At 39.6% G+C, this 25,685-nt stretch overlaps 1 protein-coding gene across 5 annotated transcripts in view; it reads right to left on the bottom strand.

Moving 5' to 3' along the window:
* The window catches only part of LOC139214224 (receptor-type tyrosine-protein phosphatase F), a 156,840-nt gene that overhangs the window by 114,563 nt on the left and 16,592 nt on the right, over window positions 1-25,685 (bottom strand). For 4 of the 5 annotated variants that reach the window (XM_070845016.1, XM_070845020.1, XM_070845019.1 and 1 more), the window contains exon 1: window positions 4,233-4,509. The exons of the other annotated variant lie outside the window; for it this stretch is intronic. The gene's annotated coding sequence lies outside the window, so the exon portion shown is untranslated. Of the gene's footprint in view, window positions 1-4,232; window positions 4,510-25,685 lie in introns of those variants that run through there. 5 annotated transcript variants of the gene reach the window in all.

The following is a 25,685-nucleotide window of genomic DNA, read 5'->3' as shown; positions in this document are numbered from 1 at the left end:
TCCTTTTATAGGACCAGATCACATATATAGTTTATTCCATGGTGTTGGGGTATGTGGTATCATTACACAGTCCAACACCATCGTTGTGCACAACTTTTGACTCAAGACTCTCAAACAGGAATGCTGTAGCTAGGCAGGGCTAGTGGAATTAGACTTCACTGGCCTTGCCTATGGTTCTTGCATTGTCACCTCGCTGCCCTCCCTTAAGCAAGCAGTGCTCTCCTCAGAGAATACCTCCTGGACACAGGAATGTTTCATCAACGCCTCAGCCCCCAGGATCCTTACAGGGCCACAGTGGGCCAACAGGCGCTGCACAGGCAGGCTATAAATAAGTCAGGCATTATAATGAAACCAAATGAATCTCCATCCATCTTCCCAAAACAAGCCAGGGACCTCGGAGTTCTACAGGAAAAAGATATATTGCCTGCATTTGAGGAAGAACCACAAGATGAACAAAAGCCACATGTTACACTGATGCTTAGCATGCGCCACAGTAAAACATGAAACACACGTGCCATGTTCTCATATGCTAGTATAAGTACATCCAAGCCTATGTATGGCTAGCCAAGACTGTGAAGATTTACTGTTCCATTATATGACAGTCCTACTGGCTGCTATTTGAGATCAGCACCAGTGGACTGTTGAAAAAGAAGTAATAACTTTAGAAGAAGTGACAGGAGGGCTGATAAAGTAATCAAGTAGAATGTCGAGCCTAAGCCAAGCATTTGAAAAAATTGGGAGGCTGAGCAAACAAGGGTGGTAGTGGAGGCAGAGGGATAAATCAGCCACATGACTGTAGTCCAAGAACTGAGCACCAAATAAATCAAGCCTACATTCAATTTTATTTGCTTTGCTGCAGTTTAGCATCACAGTTATTCCCTTATACTCAAGAGCAAGGTAAAGCTGCGACCTTTAATTCCCTTTAATCGAAGTCCAAAAGCAACCAATCTGACCTCGTCTCTCTGCAGAAAAAAAAACTATACTAGATGTAAGATATTAGCAGCATATCATACAGTAATTCAGCAATATTACATCAACAAAATTAACCAACAGGGCAATGATCCCTAGTCTTCTCCTATTTTCAGAAAATAGCTAAGGGCATGACAGTATTAATATCTGTCAATGTATGTTTCAAACCCACATCGCTGCACATTTCACATACACAAGCATAAGCTTTGGCCTTGTCATACATACAGAGTACAAAAATGCAGCTGCCCCTGAAAATGTAGGCTGTTTCAATCAATGTGGAGGCGTAATGGGATGATGTGGAATCGAAATGAGTTTTGTGCAAGGAGGGAAATGTCCTCTCTGACAAAGCAGATTTGTGTTCCCATTGCACATGGTTGCAATGCATTGAGTTGAGGATTAAATGAAAGGTGCGAGGCTGTGAGCACAAAGCAGACCTCAGATGGCTAGCTATAATTGGGTATAAATTGTAGATAGATACATTTAAAGGCAGAGTAGCATATATAATGTAAAATGTGTACAGAATAGAGCTTAAAGTAAGAAAAGAGATCGATATGAAGTCTAAGCACCATCATCCATGTTTTCAATTCACTGTAAATGGACAATGAGCTACAGCTACACTGCTCCAGATGCATCAGGATTTTATGAGACAGTTTCTGTTCATCACTGACTGGCAACAAAAATAACATCACCTTCTTTAAAATAGACCTGTCTGCTTATTAGGATATGATCTTGTGTCAAAACCTTAGTGTGTGTTTAGCAAGCCTGAGTGAATGTCAAAGCGTACGTAGACATAGTTCAATCAAATGAGCTCTCTGCTTGGGGCAGCTGAGGAAAAGCGTTCTTGTCAAAACACTGATGATTTTAGTGATAAAGAAAGCCCTTTTTTCTAGACCTTCTCCTCAGCACCTGTCACAATGAATGAGTGACTGTGCACAAGAAAGAAGTGTCACAACTGAGACCAAAAAGTGACTATCAGCACAGCTAACACATCACACAGGCGGTAACCGCTGATTGACATCGCATATTACACAGGACATATCTGGCACACTCACCCCTAGCTGCATGAATATCTTATTTAGTACAGATGAGAGGATTGACAATTAGGCTTTGTCATCATAAAACAACTACTCATGACCTTGACACTATGAGGCAACAGTTTCTGACACATACATTTGTTTATTTTAATCATAAATAAGTCCATTCTTCAGCTACAGCATCAAAGCTTTGAACTGTAATAACCCTACTCAAGCTAGTAGGTTTTCTTTCTTCTTACAGTATGTGTCATAGAAAAATGTCTGGCTCCACTGACACAATTGCCCTGGCAGACATTGATCTGTGATTGTAAGCAACCTCTTTCATGTCCCAACTGGGACTAAAGTGACTAAACAGATCCATCATGCGTTAACAGGCCATTAAGCATCACCCAATTCACCGATGATGAGAAATCAAGTTCTATGGAAAAATCCATATGCTCAGCCCATAATTACTTTTGAGGAATCCGATGGGGAGAGAGATTGAGTGATTGACTGTTCCACACAGAGTAATTCATTCAAAAGGAAAAGCTCCAGCCAAGGCAGTTATTTAAGAGAAGGAGATTTTGTGTGTTTGGTCAGGGAATCTAATAAGGAGCAGTGGTACACAAAGGACCGTAATTATTTCCGCAGCTCACTGTCCTAGACATCACTTAATGTTTCTCTGGGACATTACTGGTGACAAACTGACTGAGGAACAGTCGTAAAAACTGGAATGAGGGGGTCATTGGCCGGCACGGCGGAGGTGAGGTGGGCCGACCTACAGGTCATCCACTGTGGACAGGGATTTGTTTGAAGAAATGACAATTGCTGACAGTTTTTTTTGGTCTTTTCTTTATGGTACTGTGCAACTGAACAGACATTTCAACAAGTGTCCATCTTGAGTTTTGCCTCAAGGTCATTTTTTAAATCAAGCCTTGGTTCCCACTCTAAGGCAAGACCAACAGTGAGGGCAGCACTCCTGAATCATTGACTAAAAAGGAAAAATATAAACAATAAATAAATAAAAAGCAAACACAGCTTTGGTACAATTAAGAAAGAAAACACACAAGTTCCCACTGCAGTGTGACAGACCTGTGGGGACGTCTAGCCGTTTCAAAGGCCAAACAAAACGAGACAGACATGTTGTCAACACTACATCCTTTGAAAGCTTAACACAGCTTTGATGGAAAAGAGCAAGTTGCATAAAGGATATTTTTCTCAGTGACACCAGCTCTTTGTATTGAGCAACAAACTTATTGTGCAACTACCACATTGTGACCAAGAACCAGATAAATTCAGTCCAAAAGTTTCTCATTCAAGCGTGTGAAAGTTTTATGTTGTAATAAAAAAAAGTTACAACAAAATTACAGCTGAAGGGGACATTTAGAGCTGGTCGTTCTTTGCTGAAATGAAAGTTCAAGAAGTATAAAAACTTTTGAAATGTCTCCTGTTGAGCCTTTCCCTTTGAAATAAGAGGTAACTGACACCCACAATAAGAGAAAACAAACTTTAAACCTTTAAACCACACTTGAAGAAACATGTATTACAGGTTATACTTTGGTGAAAGCCAGGCTCAAACATGTTTTAAGAATTATAATTTGTGACTTCCAAGGTTCTCCTCTAAAATTATCTGAGATTTCAAAGCCTTTCAGTGTCTCCTAACAGGAATTTTTGTCGCTGAAATTTAACCCTCCAGATTGCCCAGGGAGATAAAGACAACTGGAAAAACAGGTTGTTTGGCCTCAGTGTAGGCCTAATGCAGTAGAACGGCAGGGTGCCTCACCTTAGCAGCGGTAGCTAGGGGACATTCTATGGCCCTTCTATTCAAAGTCCTCTGAATACGTAGGGGAGGGCTTGCACCAGACAGGGCAATTTGCCAGAGAGCCAGCCAATAGAGCTAAGCCAAGACGAGGTTAAACTATTGTTTTGGCTTAACAAGCAAGAGTGAGCAAGGACAAAAGAAAGGGAGACAAAAGAATAGTAAGAAAATACCTGACCATTGAAGTGTAACACATCAACTTAATTTGTTACTTTTATGATAAGAGGCAAGTTGGAAAAGGTATATCATATCCTGAGATGAAAAATAACACATAGTGGAGCAAGGATATGTAGATGAATAAAGTTCAGAGTTTAGGACAGCCCTGCCAGTTTAAAAAATATACCTGTGCCTCATGTAGTTTTTCAAAGTAACAACTTTTTGTTCCCATCACTCACAAGTTGTAACAATTTTGTAGTGCAAAATTCACTTACCAATGCATGTCAATTAGGTCCTCTGAAATAAAGTCTTTTCATTCCTTATTCCACAGAGAGAAAAAGTATCCAAAATCTAGAACAGAAAATCCAGCAGGATCCACGAATGATTATCCCTGAAAAAGTGTGTGAGTCAAAAGTAGTCACCAGATTCTGCTTAGTTATTCCATTCACAGCGTTTCATTAAACCAGAGGAACTGTCTTTTGGCTCTCCGGCGATACGTTTCCAGTTGTGGCTATGGCAATGCGGTTTGGGGAGAGATCCTTCAGAGGCTGAGCTTGTTCACACACTGAGCGGGTATACAGGGGCTGCCTGGGAGAAGCCAAACCCACCATGTGATGTCACTGGTGTCAGATTTCAGTGTGAAGAGGGAGGAGGCTGCAGGGCCTTACCTTTCTGAACTTTGACCAATGAGAGACAATTTTGTAGTGCACCTGCATGCAGAAAAAACTGTTTGAGGAACTGGCACACGTGATGTTATGTATTCCTGCAGCTTAGAGACTCCATTATGTCTTATCTATTGACCACCTTCCAGGGAGAGAATGTGACCTAATGTAAGCTTGTATGCAGGCTTATCCTAAACCGGACTAAAAGACGGAGGCTATCTGGCATGTCCAACATAACCAATTCTGCTTTTAAGTGGAACTCCTGCATTTATTTAAAACCAATTCACCACGTCATTATCACTGAAGCTAAGGGGTTAACAAAGTGCGACCTTGAAATGTACAAGCGTTCCCACAGGACTGTGCCAGTACACCACATTCAGAAACATGTTTTAAGAATAATAAACTTGTTTCTAAAATAATTTGTCCCTCTCTCTTTTCCTAAAAAAATTGAGGGAAATAAAAATGCTAAATCCCCATTCTTAAATCAGCAAGGCGTTGAGTATACAAACACACAAACACACACTCAACCCCCCAACACACTGGTTCTCGCTCCCTCCGGTCAAACTCTGCTAGCCATGGAGCTAATCATCCACAACAGATGTTCAGAAATGTTCAGTTGGATTTATGACAGAGCTCAGAGGAACAGCCAAGTCAGCCTCTGGTGCTGTTTTTCTCTTCCGTCCTACAAGGACAAGGGATTGCACTGAGAGAGGATGTCAGCACAACCATTCTCTTCCCCAAAAATTCCCTCGCTCTCTGAGATTCACCATCCGAGACGACAGCGCCTTAATAGATCACAGAGCCTCGGGGCCTTGGGGAGAGGTTTGCTCATTTATCCCAATAATACTGTGTGGACTGTAACTTGACTCATCCAGCAATGCTTCAACAATGTTTCGCCCTCAACGTAATGATGTTGTTTTTTTTTAATATATATATATCAGTGGCTTTGCTGATGCTGCAAGCCATGACCTAGTCCGAGACAAACGTTTGTCGATGAAACCATACATAATATCATGTTCTATTAATAATTCAGTTACACATTACAACCATATCATAGTATGTTAGCAATTTCTCCAAGAGGAAAAAAACATTAAAAATTGCCATAATATTTGTTAGTGTAAGTTGTATTAATCTGAACAGGGCAGTACTGTTGCTATATGGTGACAGACTTAAGGAAACTTGATATTGATAGTGAGGGTTTAAAAAGAATGTACAAGGGTTTCCACTAAAAGTAGCCATGTTTAATGTCTTCTAGGCTTAAACTCTGCTGAAGGAAATGGCAAACTGCAATGTGTTCTACATTTCTCTTTGTTGTTAACAATGGGAGACAGTCTGATTTTACTGGAGGCTGCAGATCTGTGCACACAACAGAGTTCTCAGCAAGAGAAAGAATTGTTTTATCTTTAACTTTCCTTCTAGTTTTGAACAAATGGGATGTGGGTCATCTGATTAAACATTAATTTAATTTGCACGGCCTATCATATGAATATATTTTATATGATAGTTTGTGCTGCAGTAATCTTACTAATAAAAATGGGATCTCATGCAGACACCGTGGACACAAACTTTTTGTTTTTGCATCACCACTATCTGCAAGAAAGAGAACAACCAATCTGGACATTTTGGAAACCTCTCATTCCTTACAAACTCAGTTTGAGTTTGAGGGAACCTTCTGGAGAATAATTATTAGACCCACACACCCCTGAGGAGAGGAGAAAAAGTATTTTTGTGGGTGTAAAGAGTCTGTGCCAACTCAAATGTCACATTCATCTGAGATCAAATCGCTGAACAAATTACACAGTGGTAAAAGGTAAAAGTATTATCTGCTGATGGTCTTAACAGCAGAGTGGGAGAGAAAATTTATTGTGAGCTACAGCAATATGGTGTAGTGTCTCAGTTGCACATGTGTTATTTCATCTCTACTTTATTCTCATTTTAGCACAATGTAAAACTCAAAATACAGATGGACTCTAGCAGTAACCCCAATGGCAAGATTAAAACTGTTGCCTCAAGTGAGTTCTTGAAGCTCAGGCAGTTTTACGACTTATCTTTTGCCCCACCCCCAAGAGCTTGAACAGAGTTGGAAACACCCCCTACCAAGTCTGAGAATTTATAACATTGTGACAACCACCCATCCCCCACTCATTTCATTAGCCTGAAAAAAGGTTGACAAAGTCTTCAATTTGAAGGAGCCACCCCCTCCCTGACTTAAGCCTGTGAGCTAACAGCACCAAGCTAACAGATTCAAGTGAAAGATTGATTTTGTGGAATCAATGATTTTTTTTTTTCTGGCTTTTCAGACGTATTTTGTGAATTATGGCATGTACAAAATCTGCTGTGCAGCTCCAGGGTTATCTGCAGGTGAAGAACACCAGGATCAAGCCAGACACCTTAGTTCCTATGTGGTAGCTACAGTCACCATCTGATGGGAAACTGCGCTGGCTCCTGCAGGATGAGATGAATCACATTGGCCCTGGGCTTTATCAATATAGCTGTCTGCCCCATCTAACAAGTTTGCCAAAACATTTTAACAAGGTTCAGCTTGGAGGTAAAAAAAAACAAGTTTCTTGGTGCAGGGCGAGAAGAGCACACACTGACTGAATAACTGATGTGTATCATTAAAAGAATATACTGCATTTATTCCATTTTAAAACACTACATACTGTGATTGCCTAAAAACCTCATCTCAAATTATTGACCTATCATCTAAAGTAATACATTAAAAATAATTCTTTAACATTCTTCTTTAATTCATCCAAATAAATGTGTCTTATCTCCCCACTCGGAGGGGTCACTCAGAAACACAATCCTGGCTGCATGCCAGTGAAAAAATGCTGACCTGCGTTGTAAACACTGAGCTGTGAAAGTCAGTGTGTTGCTGCTGATGGGCTCTTAAGACTAGCACTATGTCATCATGTCCAAAAGCACAGCTGGGCAACACCTGTTCGCTTCGAATTCTCAGCCCAATTCACAATTTACTGACGCTTGGCTACTGTCGTCTGTTTGTTAGCTAATTTACCCCCAGATTGCAATCATGGCGGTGTCTATATCACATACATACAACATATTATAGCTAATAAAATGGATTAAGGTTACTTGCAAATCATCAATGCAACATTCAACCTCAGCTTGTGATCTGGGACAAGATAAATTAGCTTAAGCTCCACAGGAAGCATGTGAAAGCTATACATCTAATTATATCAAACTGTGCCATTTTCCTTTTTGCAAGCCACCAATTATCTATCTGTTAGGAGAACAAAAGAGCAGCATTTGAATGTAGTATGTTGTCCGAGTTACACAAATATGAATGAAAATGTCTGTTCTGTCCAAAGACCAAGGGCAGACTTTTGGCCCCCGAATTTTCCTCAGGACTGTCTGCAGATAACGATGGCGCCAGCGCTGAGAGGGAAGGTGATGGCACATGGCAACAGGAGGTGTGAAAAAGACAAGGACAGTGGGAAACAGAGCACATAAAAACACAGATAAGATTGGCTTCACATTGCTGACCTTCAGTGAGTGCCTGCGTGTGTACGTGCCTGTGTGTGTAGAGCATGTGAACGTATGCATGTGTCCCTGTCCCTGACTGTTTGGGAGGTGGGTGTGCTTGCGTGCCTATATCGACTTGTTAGTTACAGACAGAATGAGAGTAGGGGAAAAAATAAGACTACGACAAGATGGGTAGAACTGATAGAGGGACACACCTATTTTCCTGCTACTCGTTGAAAATCAAAAACAACGAGCGCTCTCCATTACACTCTGCTGCTGACAACTGGCGGGGCACGTTCTCTAAGGGGAACAGCGGAGCGTGCCGCCGAATGCATGAGACAAATCATTTTTATCTGGGACCCTGGCGGGTATTGACAAACCGGGGGTGCATTTAGATAGCCCAATTAAAATGGGGAAATGAAGCGACATTGAGGCACTTTACTGCGCTGTGCCCCCTCTCCACCCTCTGGCCCCCTGCGCTCCCCGAACCTCTCCAGAGACTGCCTTCCTTGCATACTGCACTCAGTGAGGGGTACGGGGTGGTAATGAAAGCAAAGAAGCGGGTGGCTCATAAAATTAGTTTTGAGGTGAAATATGCAATGCAGGAGGAAGGTAGTGACATTTGTGAGAAGCAAGAGTGAGCCCAAGTGACGTGGCACCATTGTTATTGTTTCATCTTGCATGCCTAATTTTTGCCTCTAGCGCTGAGGAGATCCTCAATGGGTGGCAATGCACATAGCAGGGTCAAGAACAGCATGCAAGGCAAGGGACTCAATGCAACACTGTGCAACTTCAAAGGGTAAGTTGGCAATCAATGATATGGATGTTGGCTCTATTTATCCAAATGTGTCTTGGCGGGTGACCTTCAATGTCATCCACTCCCTACTCTATAGCCTGCATCATTCAATTCACCTCTTTTCTTACCTGAAAACATCTCCCCCTGGTCTAATTTCCAGACCTCTATTTGTCTTTTTGATCAATGATCATTCCACTGAGATTACTGTCAGGTGCACTTTTGGAGGAGATAGCCACCTCAGCACAGACACACAACAAAACTCTCATTCATCAGTTTCCTTCAAGTATACCAAAAGGTTACAAGACGATATGTCTCACCTTTTGTGTAGGCAGAGAGAGTGATAGCAGAAGCAGCCTAGTTAGTTCTTCAATCAAGGAAAAGTCAGCGTGGAGAAAGAGAAATGCTGTGGTGTGCTGTGACCAGCTGTTCAGCAGTGTTACATTTCACAGGCTACCATCAACAAATCCTCAAAGATTCAAGCTGTTCCTACAACGTATCCTATTCTCTGATGTTATTGTCAGCGGATATCTGATAACTCTATTTCTTTCATGACGCATTTCTCCGTGAATGTTTTCAAACCATGTCTTCATCTCATGTTAAAAATTGGCAGCTAGAAACTCCGTTTTTGCGTGTCAGTTTGTAAAATGTTGTTGATAATTTGCCCAATCATCTTAAGAGAATAAAGAAACCACCACCAAACAGCAACATTTGTACAAAGATTTGCCGGACAATAACAAATACTGTCTTTTTTAAATGTGTTTTAGCGTGCATTTTCCTCTACGAGAGACAGTCCAATTCAGATAAAAGATTAGAAAATAATGCTAAAAAACCAGCAACAAAACGAGCGCAAAACTTGCACACAAACATTAGAATGGGGTATTACTTTCTGCAGTATCTCAGATGGAGTAAGCATGCTGTGTGCTGAGGAGACTTTGATGAATCTGAAAAACTTTCAGTGAGAATTTCCTAATAAAAGCCCCACAGAGCAGTCTCTCCCAACCTGTGGAGGCTACACTTTGTCTCTGACAAGACAGCCTTCCAGATGCTTTCCCTCAATAAATTCCAGCCTCACACAAAGGATAAGGTGGTAGCACTCAAGAAGATAAGTAGCCTGACTGGCTACAGTGAAAAGTGTTAGCTTCATGGATGTTCAATGTTAGTATGTTCAACCACACAAAAACAACCACATGTGGGTCTGTGCAGTACTTCTCTCATTTCTGTGGAATAATTTTCCACAGAGCACACTGGTGGCGTCCTAATAAAGCATTTTATTATTGCAATATTTCCCCTTGGCATGCAAGAAAAACAACTCGGACACAAAGGGATGCATTCAAAAACACAAATCAACTTCAGCATTGGTAATAGCTCTCATTAGGAAATCTCCCCAAGCTTTGCACCACAGTGCATTACTTTGCTGGAATCAAAAGAAGGGGGATATGAAATTATTCCCTCTGTTGGAGAAGGCTGATTCCACGGCTAAAAGGAAATAAACCACAAATTATGAACTACCCTGTTGCATAAAAAATTGCAATGTGTGGATTACTTGTGGCTTAGGCTGTGTAAAGAAAGAATTTAATAGTTCGAACGGAAAACATGATTATACTAACATGTTGGATATCAAAACACACATATCCAATACCCGTTCTAAACCTTTTGAAATAGTGAGACTAAGATTTATAACAACGTAAGATTGACAGTACTGTGTAGGCGGTATCAGATTTTTATTTCCCCCAAGTAGTAACTAAATGTTAACATTTAAACATAACCACTAGTCTCTGAGATTTTTCAATTGAACTGCAGCCAATTTATTTTTTAATGCTTCACTATCTTAAATTAAGTTAATTTCTGCAGCATCAGCACCAGTTACATTGGTCCAAATGTGTGGAACAAACCTAAAAATACCCATAAAAGTTGACCTGTTTGTCCCAAACATAGACATGAACATGCATACGTCCACACACACACACACACACACACGCACACACGCACACACACACACATTCCACACACACACCATTTCAGAAAAAGCCTGCCAAATAAAAGAGTAATCCATCACTCGTGCCATTTTGCATTTGCAGGATCCCTTTCTTCAACAATGGCTTGACTGACAGTGAAAGATAAAGGCCCTCTGTTGACCAAGAGAGTGAACACATCAAAGCTGAAAGAAACTAAAATCATATGATATTTAAGTAGAAAATGACGAAATGCCTTAATCCAACCTTGGGTTTAAGGCTAGAATTAAGACTGGATTTTCTATATTTAAGAGATATTAAATGACATGCAGAAGCCAATGAGCGTCTTCCAAATGGATTACATAGTGTTTTTGCATACAGCCAATGAATGACCAAATAACTGACCAAAGCTAAAGAATAATCTGAGCCTACACAGTTTTACAGGAAATGTTACTGCTTTTGTCTTCATTAACCATTCATAGAGGGGAGTAACAAATGGTCTTCATCTGACTGACTAGAAAGCTAGCCCAAAAATAATTAAGGAAATAAAATATTCAACATAAAACTTCTTATTATAGTATCAGTGCCTCATAAATTTAAAGAGGAGATATGAGTGGATTAATCTGAGTGCTAATGGAGAAGAAAGCCAGACATTTCCCGTTTCTCCCATTCAACTTCATTTAGCCTTTTAAGAATTACACCTTCTATTACTTATCTCTGGGATTTCTGGCGCAAACTGGGTTCAGGGCATTGGTCTCCATTGTTGGAAAAGAGCAATCTGTGGCTAAAGGAGCAAGCTAATGATGACAAAGATCTGAGCTTAAGTGCTCCCAGGAGAAAGTACAATTTTTCAAATAGTCCAGAGCCCTCTGTGCCATTTTTACCTTTTGGTGGTGAAGTTTTGCTAAATGTACAAGTGCTAAAGTGCTGTGCTCTTCAAGATGAGAAAAAAAAAACCACACACACAAAAAAACACTGTACCTCAGAGACAGACATGCCTGTGAAAACCTTGACTGAGGAAAATACCTGCACATCCCAACCTTACTTCAGACAGCAGTGAAAACTCTAACCACCAAGCTCCAAACCTTACAAAGATTTCCATTTCTAAATATACCTCAGGCAATTCAATCTAATATTTGATAGGTTTTACATCATGTCACTGGCAAATTTGTAACTATCAAAAAGCTGAAAAAAACCTTACACAGAATGTCATCCTTATATTTTTGCCTACAGCACAATGTCTAAGCTTACTAAGACCTCTGGGATTTTGACAATCGCGTCAGGCCAATTGTCAGATGTCAGAGGATCATATGAGTGAAAAACTAAGTACTGACAACAAGGATGTGATCGGTGACATAAAATAGAAATGAAAAACATGTCTCGTTTTAAATCAAAAAGACTCTTAACTATATTTAGAAAGTTTTTGTAAATTCTAGATATTCTCTCAATTATTTACTTTATCAAATTTTACATTGTTGTCTTCACAGAGACAGTAGCATGGCTGTTACACTGACACCCCTTGACAATAAGCATAATAGTTGTGTACTCTTTAAAACCTGTGGATGCAAGACCATTTGAATGAACCGAATCCACTCAATTGATATCGCCTTCAATGCTTACTGCTGAGGGAAAAATGTCAAAGGCAACATTTTATGGGCTTTTGTTTCATGATCTTCAAATACTCTATCTAAAATTAGATAGATTTGTTCTTATCATGGGTATTTAAACTGGGTGCAGCAATGGGATAAGCATTCCTTGAGTTACTGAATTCCATTTAGGCTCCATACCGTCTGACCCACCAGCATGACATTGACAGGGCCACCATGTAGGTGACACCGAAGCACCCTAAAACAATCCCCACTTCCTATAGTAATCAAATATTTCAGGCCGAGGTCAAAGTCATACTGCAGGTCACGCTGTGGGAATTGCTACCCAGTAAACACGGCATGCCATCATGATCACAGATCAGACTTTAAGAGGTGCTGCATGGCTTAAAGTTAGACTGTCAAAAAAGGTATGACCCCCACTCGTTCCACGAGTTGATCTCTCTGCTGTGAGCCATGCAGCTGATCCCATCAGACAGCCCCAAACTGAAATGGTAGGTGAACCGTGATGTAATTTCCTCCAGCATCTCCTGATGCGTTTCGCCTGGTGCTGGCCTATGAAGAGGCTTCCTGCTAGGAAAATGTTCAGATCACTTCTGATCTCTGTAATGACTTTTGCCACTCCGGTTAAATCTTTGACAATATTACGAACACCACTGCAGTGGACAAATGCCACCTCTCTGTCACTGTGTGGGAACTGCTGGGGTTATACTTGTCTTTTCAATGTGACCATAGCGTTTAGATGTGGCAAAGGTGAAAACAAGTGTGACCACACTGATGCGTCCACATTTGACACTTAAATGTGAACTCTCTGTATGGATCAATAATCATATATGTGTTTTCACATGGTATTTTTAATACAAACACTTTCAACATCTAGACTGTGGCCAAGTTATGTCCCCCCCATTCATGAGATGTGATGACAAGCCATTTGTAGCCTGGATCTCACATTTCAGGTGTATGCAACAAAATTAAGCAACCTTGTATGTTGTTTGCAGGGAAAATACAGGTGTAACCATCACAGTGCTGAGTGTAACTTAAAAAATAATTAAACTCTGTACATTAAATAGATATTTGAAGGCTAGTTGTATGTGTGAGGGCTCAGTGGGTAAACATGCTACATGTGGGATAGAGCATCCTGGGAATAAATGTTTCCATTGTAATACTTTGTCCCTTCCCCATAAAAAGACAGTAGCATAAAATAACATGAATATCCCTCAGTATAATGTAAAAACCGCAAACATACAGCCTTACTTCAGACTTAAAAACATTTTAACCTGCACACATAATATTTCTGCAGGGCTATTGTATCAGATTCTATTACACTGTGCAGGTGTTAATGTTATTGTGTCCACCCCCTGTACATTACTATGGTGATAAAAATATATTCTTGGGGAAAATAACTCCTCTAGAAACCCTATGCCTAATTTTCCAGGGGAGAGGTTTAGAAATTGTGTCACCAGATGGCCAATTCTTGTGGGCGGACAAGCCACCATGGCAGAAAAATATGCTCACTGCTGAGTTAAACTAACCCTGCGTCCCTTAAGTGACTATGGAAATTAGTCTATATGTCAAATACCCAAAACTAAATTGGTAATTTGAATCAAGTGGCTAAACAGTAACTAAATAATACAAGTGGGGGAATGAGAATAGTCTCTGGGGCAAAATATGACTCAAATTTTCAGTAGCAAGTTGGTCAGCCACATCAAATCCCAACAATTAAAACTGTCTGGGGTGTCACATTAGCTTAATGCATTCATTTAAGGAGGAAACTTACCTCATCCAGTCTGCCATTTGATTGCATATAGTATTATCAGTTGTTCAGCTGATTGAGTTGGGAGTATAGCCTAGATTTGTGGATTTCCCTATGTGCACATTTGTCTTGTCTCGTCTGGCGACCTTTCTTAATATACTAACTGACTCAAAATCCTGTAGCTTTTTCTGGATAAAATAACACAAAGGCTTCCATTTGCAAGTGCAAACAGGCCAGGAAAATCCAATCAATACACATTATCGGCTCAGTGAGGGCCAGGACTTGTAAGAAAACAAAGATCTAGTTTAAGGGAAAACCCTTTGAACATTCCACGTTAACTCTGCTGCAAACCTTTTTTGTACATCATTTGTGTCAAATGGAGACCACACTATAATTTCCACATGTAAAGCTTAAATTACATCAGCTTTCCACAGGCACAGCACCCCAGTTAAGATGAAAATAATCAGAGCAGACAAGAAATTACAAAAACATGCTGTGACCTTTCAAGTCTGAGGGGGAAAGGCTGTGTATACATTTACAAAATGAGAGAGGACAGTAAAAAAAATTCCCATCACAGAAATTGGAGTGTGACTAATGGGTAGTGAAAGAGCTGGTCTCTAACCTGAACTCCAAAATAATCTTGCCCAAGTCTCCATGGCCACTTTGGGGGAGCAGTGGGGGGGTTGACAAGGGAAATGGGGGACCACCTGCACACCCAGCAGAGCCAGCTCTGTACTGGCACCACCATTTGTTACGCTCTGGATTCCCATTACTTCAGAGCTAGGTTGGCTGGGAAATCCATCTCCTGGTGTCACGTTTATCAAACTTCTATGCAAACTGCACAATTTGGAAAGGGGGAGAAGGATCACAGTCATGCTGGAGCCTATGGAGCACGAAACACAGTACATCAAAGTATGAAGGCTCACCTAACTCTGATCTTGTGTTTCCTATGTTAACTTAAATATTAAATATCATAACGTAATTTTAGGACATTGTGAGGCCTAAGATATAAGCCTCCACATTTAAATTTTAAGCAGCAGCATTATATGCATGCAAAACAGCCTCAGCAAGCTTAGTGCCAGTTCCAAATTTAATAGGCACTTGACACACAGTGGAAGCTGCTAACGGAGGTAATATATGCTGTATATTAGAGGGCAGCATTAGCCAAGCCTGGTTTGAATGCCAGCTGGTAGAGTCTGCCGCAAAGAGAAAGGCCTTTAACTCTGAAGAATTTAATATGAACGGAGCACTGGTCAATAGTGACAGACTATAATTCCAGGTGCTGATGCTATTGGATCAGCACCAATACTGACCTAATTAAGGTGTCGTGATAGCAGGCACTCCTATAAGATCCCCTTTAAATACTGTATCCTCGTTATTGCTGGATCGAGCCTCTCAAATGCAAACATTGTGACCCATTTCTCTTTTACATCATTGTAAATTTAATACTTTTGGGGATTGAAAACAAAGAATTCTGATGCTACATTAGCACTTGGGAATGCTTTTTTTTTTTTTTTTACTATTGTCTGGCATTATAAAGGCAAAAACTGTCAGTCGAGTAATCAATAACGACTGACATTGTACAGTTGAGAAGTAAGTGAGTAGTTAAATCCTCATGTTAAAAGAGTGATCCCAACCAGTTCCAAACCTATACAAACATATTCTAAAGAGAAGAAAGAAGAAGAAAAAAAAGAACACGGGTATCAGATAAGTCCCTGGAACCTGGTGTTGGGTGTCAGAATCCGCATCAAGAGCTCTACTTTCAGGAGTAAATGTTTTTTAAACACTTGATACATATGGGACATTGCTGAAAAGTGTGTAAAAGCCTGGTGAATCATCGCTGGGTTCCAAAAGCTTAGGAAATAGGGGAAACAGAGGTTTTCCTATTACAGGGACAGACATCCTTGAGGCCTATCCTTTCTACATGGTTCTCCGCATCAATAACACAGACTGACATGCACAAGATACTCTCAAGGAGAGCAAGTCAGTTTGCGTCGCCAGATTGCTTGCTGTGAAATGCACAAATGAGAACTGACAACGCTTGTGATAGTCCATACATCCTCATGAACGAGATACATCCTCGTCTGCTCTGTCCCCTATGGATTTTACACAGAATCCAGGTGGCTTTGTTTTGCCCAACAAAAGACATTAGCGAGACGAAAGGAGCACCACCCCAAAGATTCAAAAATAGTTCAGTGTTAATTGAAGGTTCTTTCCAAAATCTGAAAAAAGAACATTAAGTGACAGTGCGTAAGCTGCGTAAACGGCTATGAAATATAGATCAGATGTACTATGCATCTGGGAGCAGCAGCACCGAGAACATGAGCTTGTAAAATGTCTGTCAGGAGTTTAAATAGACCTGGAAGAGCGTACAAATTGTATTAGTTGCAACAACGTATAGTTTCCACTGGGATTTTATAACAGAAGCGTGGGAAAGATCAAGAATGTGCTAAAAATGCATCCAACTGCAACATTAATCAAATTTGTATGAGATTTTTCCCAACAAGGTTTAAACACAATCCTGACACGACAACTGCCAAACCAGCCCAAACAATTTTTGTCTGACAAGCTGAAGTATTACTGCACAAAGATTCTGCTTGATTGACTGCGCGTTCATTTGAAAAACACGTAATATTAAAATGAAAATCATTTTAAAAGCCTTTTTGATTAGTAACAGGATCTTCTGGGAGAGTTGCTACAGTCAAATATATTAAAAGCATTAATTTGTGCAGGAAAAAGAGATGATCACTTTTAGTACACAAGATTAAATCATTGCAGTGATCTGTGGAAAACGTGTGGGCTATACGTTCCCCTGGGTTCAAACGCATCAGTTCAAAACTTGTCTTCTGCTGATATTCCTTATAAAAACCAAACAGCGTTTAATATGAAAGCCTGCTAATTATTCAACATAGGTTCAAACAGCAACACTCATTTTAAATAGATGATCAACCACTGAAATAACATCTAAATAGCATACTAGGTTTTGTATTGTTCAGACATATAGTTCAGAGAGATTTTAAGGTTTTTCACAATTTTTAACATAAAGTATATATACACCACGCTTCAGGAGTGTAGTCTAGGATTAAAGAATTCAAGCGGTGAAGGCCTAACTTGCTGTCAGTCCCTCTGACCTCCAATTGCTTTGTTCTTTATGAGACAAAGTCACTTATGTAAAGTAGTCAAAAGATGAGACCAATACAGTAGTTTTGAAAAAAGAAAGGAAAAGAAGAAAAGAAAAGATCGTCATATGATGCATTTCAACAGCTTTGCTTTAAAGCTCGTAATTAGTTGAGACATTTTGCTTAGTGGCTTGGCATTTTAGCCACAGGGGGCCTGATACAGTAGATTGTATTGGACATGCAAGCAGAGGGACACAACCTAACAGGCTGATTCAGGACTCTAAATCCTATGCTCTACTAAAATTGTGTCAAACATTGCCAAACAACCAAGAGCGGAGAACATAGTATTAGATTTCCATGCTAAATGTGACGGGTGGAATTTGCAAAGTCATGTATTTTAGTTAATGTATTATGTATTCTTGTATTTTAGTGAAGGTGTGGGGAAAAAAAGCATCAAACTTAACAATACTAGGACAGTAGCAATTTGCAGAAACAAGCAATTACCCTTTTAAAATTTCATGCAAGTCTATCCTACATAAACTTGTTATCACAGGAGTAATTCAACAGCGCCAAGGCCTAGATAGAGATGTTCATTAGCCTATTGCTGAGACAAACACATTTGATGGATTAAACAGTCAAATAGAACAAGATGCTTGAACTGCTGTCCTGGTTGTTAAGGGAGATCAAAGTGTGGCCTGAGGGTCTGGTAAGTACGAGGAGCAGGATTGGTTCAGCAGAGCTCCAAAAGAACAAGAGCTGGACCAAGGAGATACGACATCAGACGTGTGCACAGCATTCCCTTAGGCCTGTTCTTCAAAACTGTCAGCCTGCGTACCAAATGAGCGGCAAAGAAGGAGGGCACAAACAGTCTTTCAGAGAGCACTTCAAATCTAACAATATGCATAAGCCTCATTTGGTAATGTGCCGTCTTAGTGAAGCTAGTTGTATATGGAAAAATTGATTTGATTTTTTTTTTTAAGATGCCACCCCCTGTGAATTTACTTCCCACTGTGAAAAATGTCACACATTTTAAGAGAAAAAAGGAAACCTAAAGGCAATTAGCAATGAAGGTCCTATGTGTCCTAACAGTTATGCTTAGCTTTCATTTTCATAAAACATTTCTAAAAAAAAAAAAAATGTAAATGCAAGCAGCACCAGCCAAAAGCTTTAAAAAAAAATCTTTGACCAAATGATATGTTTGGGAGGAGACCCAAGGTTTTGAATTTCAAGCCAGGCAGACCAGACATCATCACATATGGATGTTAAATATATGGATGTGTGTGGCACTCACTCTACTGTTGGACTACTTTTCTAACTGACATACTATATTTGCTTGATGATGGATTGCCTGTCTGCCGGAACCAGCGCACATACTGTAAGGAGACAGAAGTGCTGATGAAATGCTTTTTGCTTAGCTTCCAGGCACATCATAACATACAGACCTAAGTTGTTGGTTTCCATGACATTTCAGCAACTCGACAGTATCAATTTCATTTTTTTTTTTTTTCTTCTAATGCAGGTTCATACTTTCTAAATGAGTCAGACCTCGCTGTGTTTATTTTTTTCTTCTGGTCTGTTAAAGGCCAGAATATGCTCAAATGAAGCTTTGGTCTAACAGTGTGAAAACTGCGGAAAGCTCCTTTGTATGGTTGGAATCTAACAGTTTTAAGGTGCTCTTGAAGAGTATATGCCATATTGGATTAGTGCTGAAACCACTGTTCAATAAACTGATGGAAGTAGACCAACAGAAAACAAGCGATGACTTTGATGATCAATGACAAGTAATCTATGAAGGAAAACGGCCAAACATTTGTTGGTTTCAGCTTCATAAATCAGAGCATTTGTTGTGTTTAATGTTTTATATCATTATGCTTGAACAAAAACAAGCCATGTGAAAATGTCTGCTGCTTGGCATATTTCAGCATTTCTGAGCTTTTCTTTCTTTTTTTTAGAATATCTGTATCAATTGATAACTCGGTTTTATTCACTGAAAAGATATTTATAGATTAAATGACAATGAAATGAATCATAACTTGCAGCCTTACAATGGATCCTTGTGCAACACACCACCTACGGGAGTAAAGAAATAACATACTTATCTATTTCTAGCTCATACCCAACCCCCTTTACGATTACAGGCAGTTTCTTTCTTCCTTCCACATTTAAGTGCATCCATTATGAAAAAGTTAAATTGGCTTCCAACTCGGCTTCCCAGTGGTTGATGCAACATATAGCATGCTGTTTTTAGTTTCGTTTTTTTTTTTTAGTTCTTTCCCAGGATTAGAATTAGTCATCCTCTCACTTAGCAGTTGTACGGTTTTAGTAATACTTGAAACAAAATTGAAGAGAAGCCATAAAGCAAAGAAGTTTACAGAATGTGGTGAGAACATCAGCTGGGGGAGCTGGTGTTGACTTGACATGCCAAATAATTCCCTTAATGTGTCTAAATCCACACAGGAATGCATGAAGATATATCTCAGAAAAAAGGCATCCAGTACTGCATTGTTGCCATAGGAGGATGTATTACCACAGTCCTTGTGCAAAGTGTGACTGATCAATTTAACTTCCTCCTGAAAAACAACACGGCAAGTTAGGAAAAATCAGCATCTGCTGTGTCCCACCCTCTGTTATATCTGCCGACCATTCAAAGACATATGATATGGTACAATGCTCAGTTTTTGAGAGACGTAAACAAGGGAGCAAGAAAAGGGAGGAAGCTGTGAGAAAGGGAAGGAGAGGGAGGCTTTTGTCTCCCCATTTCTCACGGTGGGTATCGGAAACAGCCAGATGCTGTCCATCACAAGTGAAGGCCTCAGAATAGACTGCCCTATTTATTTAATGAAGAGGTCAAGGGTTTGGGGGTGGGAGGTAAGTGGGGCATAGCCAAGTCTGTCACAATGCCATACCCAAAGAACACATTCCAAAGGAGGAAGATCATCCACATGGCATAGTAATGAATATGTGGAATAAATGTGCATGTTCCAGGAGTTAGTCAGAGGTTCAACAAGGATGGGGAGACTACATAATGCCAAACAAATAAGCTTTTACCAGCAGTTTGATCACAGATAACTCGTTATATAGGGTTATATAATGATAGGTCGACTGATGACTATTCTGTCGACTAAAATCGATTGTAGTTACTGATTGTATATTGTGAGGACTTGCTGCTTGTCTCCATTCAACTGTGTAAACTCAATGTCTTGCAGGGGTGTGAAAGTATACAAAATGCACAGTTCTGACTTTGGTTTTGGGGTTTGATACGTTTTCAATACACCAGATAAAAATGATATTTGTAGCGTATTCATAGTTCATTTAAATTAGCCAGTTAGAATCAGCAGTGCAACTTAAGCTTTTCACTTCGGGTTCAACCATTTGTCTTCATACTCAGTCAAGCCCAGATGCGGTATCCATTGTTGTATAGAGCCAAGAGCCTCGGTGCTTGTTTGCACAGGGCAGGCACAACAGCACAATGTGAAGCAGCATTCTAGCATTGCTCAAGCCCAGTTAGACATTTTTCTGGTTTTGCCATCACAAATTGTTTGGAATTTTGATTGCTTATGTTTCCAGACATGTACCGAACCTCTTGGAACAATACTGGCACACAATTTCCGTCCCTCACTCTTTGTGAAGTGTCACTGTAACTTAAATAGATAGATACTTTATTTATCCATGGGGAGAAATTCTTCCAGAAACCGTTAGACTTCCACATGGTAATGTGGAATTAAGTGACATTGAAGTCTTTTCCAGCTCTGGTTTCTCATTTGTGCTCTTCATATCGACGACACTCACTATTATGAGCTTTAAGTAAAATCCAGAGGCTGTCCCACGTAGCAACTAGCATGGTTTAGATGCCAGATAATTGTCCCACCGCCAAATTTGCTCGGGTGGAATACATGCCAAGATGTAGAGCCAATTTTAATGTGTTAGACAAACTTGACAGTAATTACTTAGTTTGGGTGTAACAAGCTGGAAAAAGTTGCAGACACAACCAAACATCCTATACCACATGGTTTGGGGTGGATAAATATTTCATTTGGTTGTTACTGGTGATTCTGTTTTGTCTTATTTGATTTCTTTGCTTTTGCTCTCACCAAAGCCAAACACATATTTGACATTTGATTGGGCTTAGGTAACTTAAAGTATTTGCCATTACTTATGATATTTTAGAAACTAAATGATTAATAATTTAATTTTAAAAACATATTGATTCATTGACCAGATATGTTATCATTAATTGCATCTTTACAGTTGTAATTAACTTTTTTACTGAAAATTTAGTTGGTTGCTGAAATGTATGTTGATTTGGGGGTCATCCTTTAATACATCTTGGGGTTATAAGACTGGTTATAATACCATTTCTGTAATCATATGTTTGCATAAAGGTCCATGTGCCACGACGGAGCACAAGGCCTGTTGATTAGGTATTTAAAAGGGATTAAGACCAGCAGGCCCTTTGAACACATCTTTCTGTTTACAAGGTAGAAACAGGGTAGTAGCTATAAACAGCATGTTGGTCTGACATACCTCCTCAAGCTGGAGGCTGCATCTCTGAATGAAAACATCTTAAGCAGCTTCTTTTGTAGCAGGAACACTAATAGATCTGTGTCATCTCCGTTATCACCAGAGGGTCAATACCACACTGTACTTAAACCATGGCCATCCACAGCTGAGGATCCAACTTATCTGCAGCATCCATTAACCTGCCCAAAGGGTAGATACACAATGTCTTCTGCATTGCCATGTTCCATTTTATGGTTTGTAGCCTCAAGGCTAAAATAGGCAACACAGGTTTGGATAGAAAAAATTGAAAAATAGAAAAAAAAAGTGCAAAACTGTCAAACAACTTGAGCAGAGCAAAAAGAAGGAGTCAAGAGTTTAACCAGCTCTGATTGTAATAACTTGGCCCTTCTACACAAAAACAGATGATTGAATTTCTGCTGATTGCTCGGCCAGCCATTCGAATTTGCATAAAGTGAAGCTCCTGCATGGAGGAGAAAAAATAAAAATTGGCCAACAATTTTGAGGCCTCATTTCAATTGCATTATAAATAACATCCACAGTTCATAGAATTTGCATTGTTGCTTTTTTTTTTTCTTTCAAAACTCATAAAGCCTGACTTTCTCAAGCACTGGAAGTAGTATGCTGTACTTCTGCTACCTACAAGGTGCGACATACATTTCATTACAACATCTGCATAATGGCCAGTGCCGTTACCATAGCAACACCTGTGATTGATGGCTTTGTTAAGAGGAATAGTTACACACCATTAAACTGGTGTAATAGTGCATAGCAGTCATCTCAATAACCAGGGACAAAGCAATTACCAAGTAATTAAAAAAAGGAACAGACTAATACAACATGGTGCACACAAGAATGAGTGACATGCCTTGAGATTAGCCTGTGTGGATTTTTTTTTTTTTTCTTGAATAAAAATGTTATTCCTGTATACCAACTGTGTATTTTGTGGAACTCTTGGGATGGATTTAGTTTAGATAGATTGTGATTATCTCTGCATTCAAAAATTTGCATCAAAATTACTCTGTTTCATGAACATGAAACAAAGTTTGCCCGCTATTTCACATCTTGTGGGCTTCCTCATTTTACACCACAGATGCTCTAATAGCGTCAGCTTGAATGCTCATTTCCACTGGGATTATACTCAGCTGTGTCTTGATAATAATTTGATGACGAAGTCAAGAATACTTGTTCACAGCAACACCGTGCTCTGCAGCCCGCAAGCCAGGAACAGAGCACAGCGGCGCTGGCGACGATTGAGAGAACTCAAATTCAAATGAGAGAGAGGAGATGGAGTGACACAGATGTGCTGTTGTTCAGAGAAAGCAGCATGCGTACACGGTGAGCACGCACAACCACGAAAGCACCACACACAAAGCTATATACACTTGCATAGACAGCAGCGCCACTCAATCATCCCGGTCGAAGGGCCAATCCATCTATTGCTGGTTGACTGGGATCCAATCACCATTCCCAACAGGGCCAGAATGAAAGAATGGCAGACAGCCTGTGAAGAGGCCCACTCTTTCATCGTAGATTGATGGGACAAATCTTGGGGCGGTTCATGAGGCATCCCATATCGAGACGAACATGCCATAAAAACTGTCTGATGTCATATGGCCTTTGCAAACAGGCCTTTCACCTTAATCTATCTATGGAGAGTGCTCTGCATTTTGTTGCAGAGAATGCATTTTTGGCTAAGAGGGTATTTTTGCCATTGAACCATAAGATATTCATTAGGATGTGTCATGAATTTTATTTGTCCCAAGCGGATAACACTCATTTTCTTGTGTTTAATGCTGCAAAACATTCTCATTCGCTTATAGCAACGCAAAGACAATTTGACATGAGTGCAAAATACAACGACACAAGTAGGAAGAAAAGAAGCTTGACAAGGACTCAAAGTTCAAAAAAGGAAAACAAACCTTTTGGTTGTCAAGTGGGGGATTAAATATTGTGTTTTCAGTCTGTTTGCTGGCTATCAAGTCAGTTATTAAAAACCATTGCTATATCTTACACTGGCTGGCAGAATAGGTGAGTCTGAGCAAGTTAAGCCTAAACAGAGAACAAGAAATGAAAGAAAACAACTATAAAACTAGCAAAAACAGAAAAAGGAAAAACACGGCATTATCAAGATGGAAAGCGCGCAAGATGGACAAAGGACTTTAAATTGAACCTGAAGGTCTTTATTTTTTGTTGGACAGGCAACAAACTGAATTAATCATTTTTGACTAACCAGACTAATCTTGTCATTAATTATTATGTTGTGTTATACTGGCTGTTTTACAGGGAAAGTCAGAGCCTTTAGGGAAAGTCCTTGGGAAAATCCCTCCGTGTTCCTTGAACTGACTCCGAATAATTTAAAATAGATTCTTTTTAACAACTCCATAATATTAATTGGCCCTTGCTGCATATTTTGTATTCATGAGTACTGCCTCTTACCTAACAGATAGAAGGCTTTCTGTAAATGTAAATCAGCACAAACATGGGAAATCACAGAGAATGGCAATTCATGAGGCTAGTTAGGCTCCACATCCGTTTTGCCACAACATTAATGGGACCTGATGTGGGGGTGTGAGAAAGCTGCAATGCCAATATACAGACTAGGTGCTGCTGGCTCTAGCTACAGTATGGCCATTTAGTCAGTGTTTGCAGTAATTTTCCTAAAATGTTAGCCAGATACCTCAGTCGTACACAGCCATCGCCTACACGTTATGGTATTCATCTTTTTCAAGCTTGCTATTGGTTACACGATGAAACAAACAACATGCAGTATTTGTGTGTCAAAGTTGCTAAATTACATGATGTCATATCTGCTCCAAGTGCTGCTCTGACTAATTCTGAGGTGCCATCCAGTAAAGCTGTCGGAACAAATTTAAATATTCAAATCTGAGTCTAATGTGAAAAAATACCAAATTAAACCAGCTCACACAATTCATTAGAATCCTTCATTCCTGCAATCATACAGCCCATTTCTACATGTAAGACACTTTGATTTCCCTGTGCGAAAGGCAAAATTTACCAAAATATCAACTCAAACCCTTCAAGAAAATGAATACTGAAAGGCCCAGTGTACTGAATCAACTCTGTTTAAAGCATGTTGTACATTCATTGTGTTTTGCTTGAATGCATCACTAGTCCAAAGTCCAGAGTCCAAAGCTGCTTGCACGGGTTCATCCACAAAATGAAAAACATCTTTAATTTTATTTCATGCAACTAACTGAGTTCATGTCTTGTTATATCATCATTTCATTTAGGCCAATAAGCCTACAGACCTTTTTGATCATGCAACAAATTAGCAGTGCTCATACAGCACGTGGAATTGCATGTCCTATCATTCATAAGAATAATTATTCATCAAACTTTGGGAATAATTAAGCTTCAGTGGATTTTTTTTTTTTTTGCTTTAAAAGTAGGTCGGTGGGAAAGCTTTGATTGCAAATACCACAGCAGAACTATAATTAAAATGGTGTCAATAGTGAATATGGATAATTCAAACCAAAAGGAATACAGGAATTATAGACAATCTGCAACAGGGACTAAACCAAGTGTCTCTTTTAGCTTAGGTGGGACATTTAATAAACTTATTTCAGCTAGAAAATAAGCTTATATTATCATCCAAAAACACAAATCACTAATACAAATTTGTGCAGAAAATCAAGTATTCTTCCTGCATTTTGTAAGCAATATCAAACAAGAAATGTATGGAATGGGTGAGACAAAAATGTGTTTCATGAGAACGTGACGCACTCATGCACCATTGAGACAAACCTAATACATTTCAGTCGGTCCATAGTTTAAGCAGATGTTGAGACAGAGTACTATAAATGGATCTAAGATC

The sequence above is a fragment of the Pempheris klunzingeri genome, chromosome 15, assembly GCF_042242105.1.
Source record: "Pempheris klunzingeri isolate RE-2024b chromosome 15, fPemKlu1.hap1, whole genome shotgun sequence".
In the NCBI taxonomy this organism is placed as follows: Eukaryota; Metazoa; Chordata; class Actinopteri; order Acropomatiformes; family Pempheridae; genus Pempheris; species Pempheris klunzingeri.
This window is presented reverse-complemented; position numbering and strand designations above follow the sequence as displayed.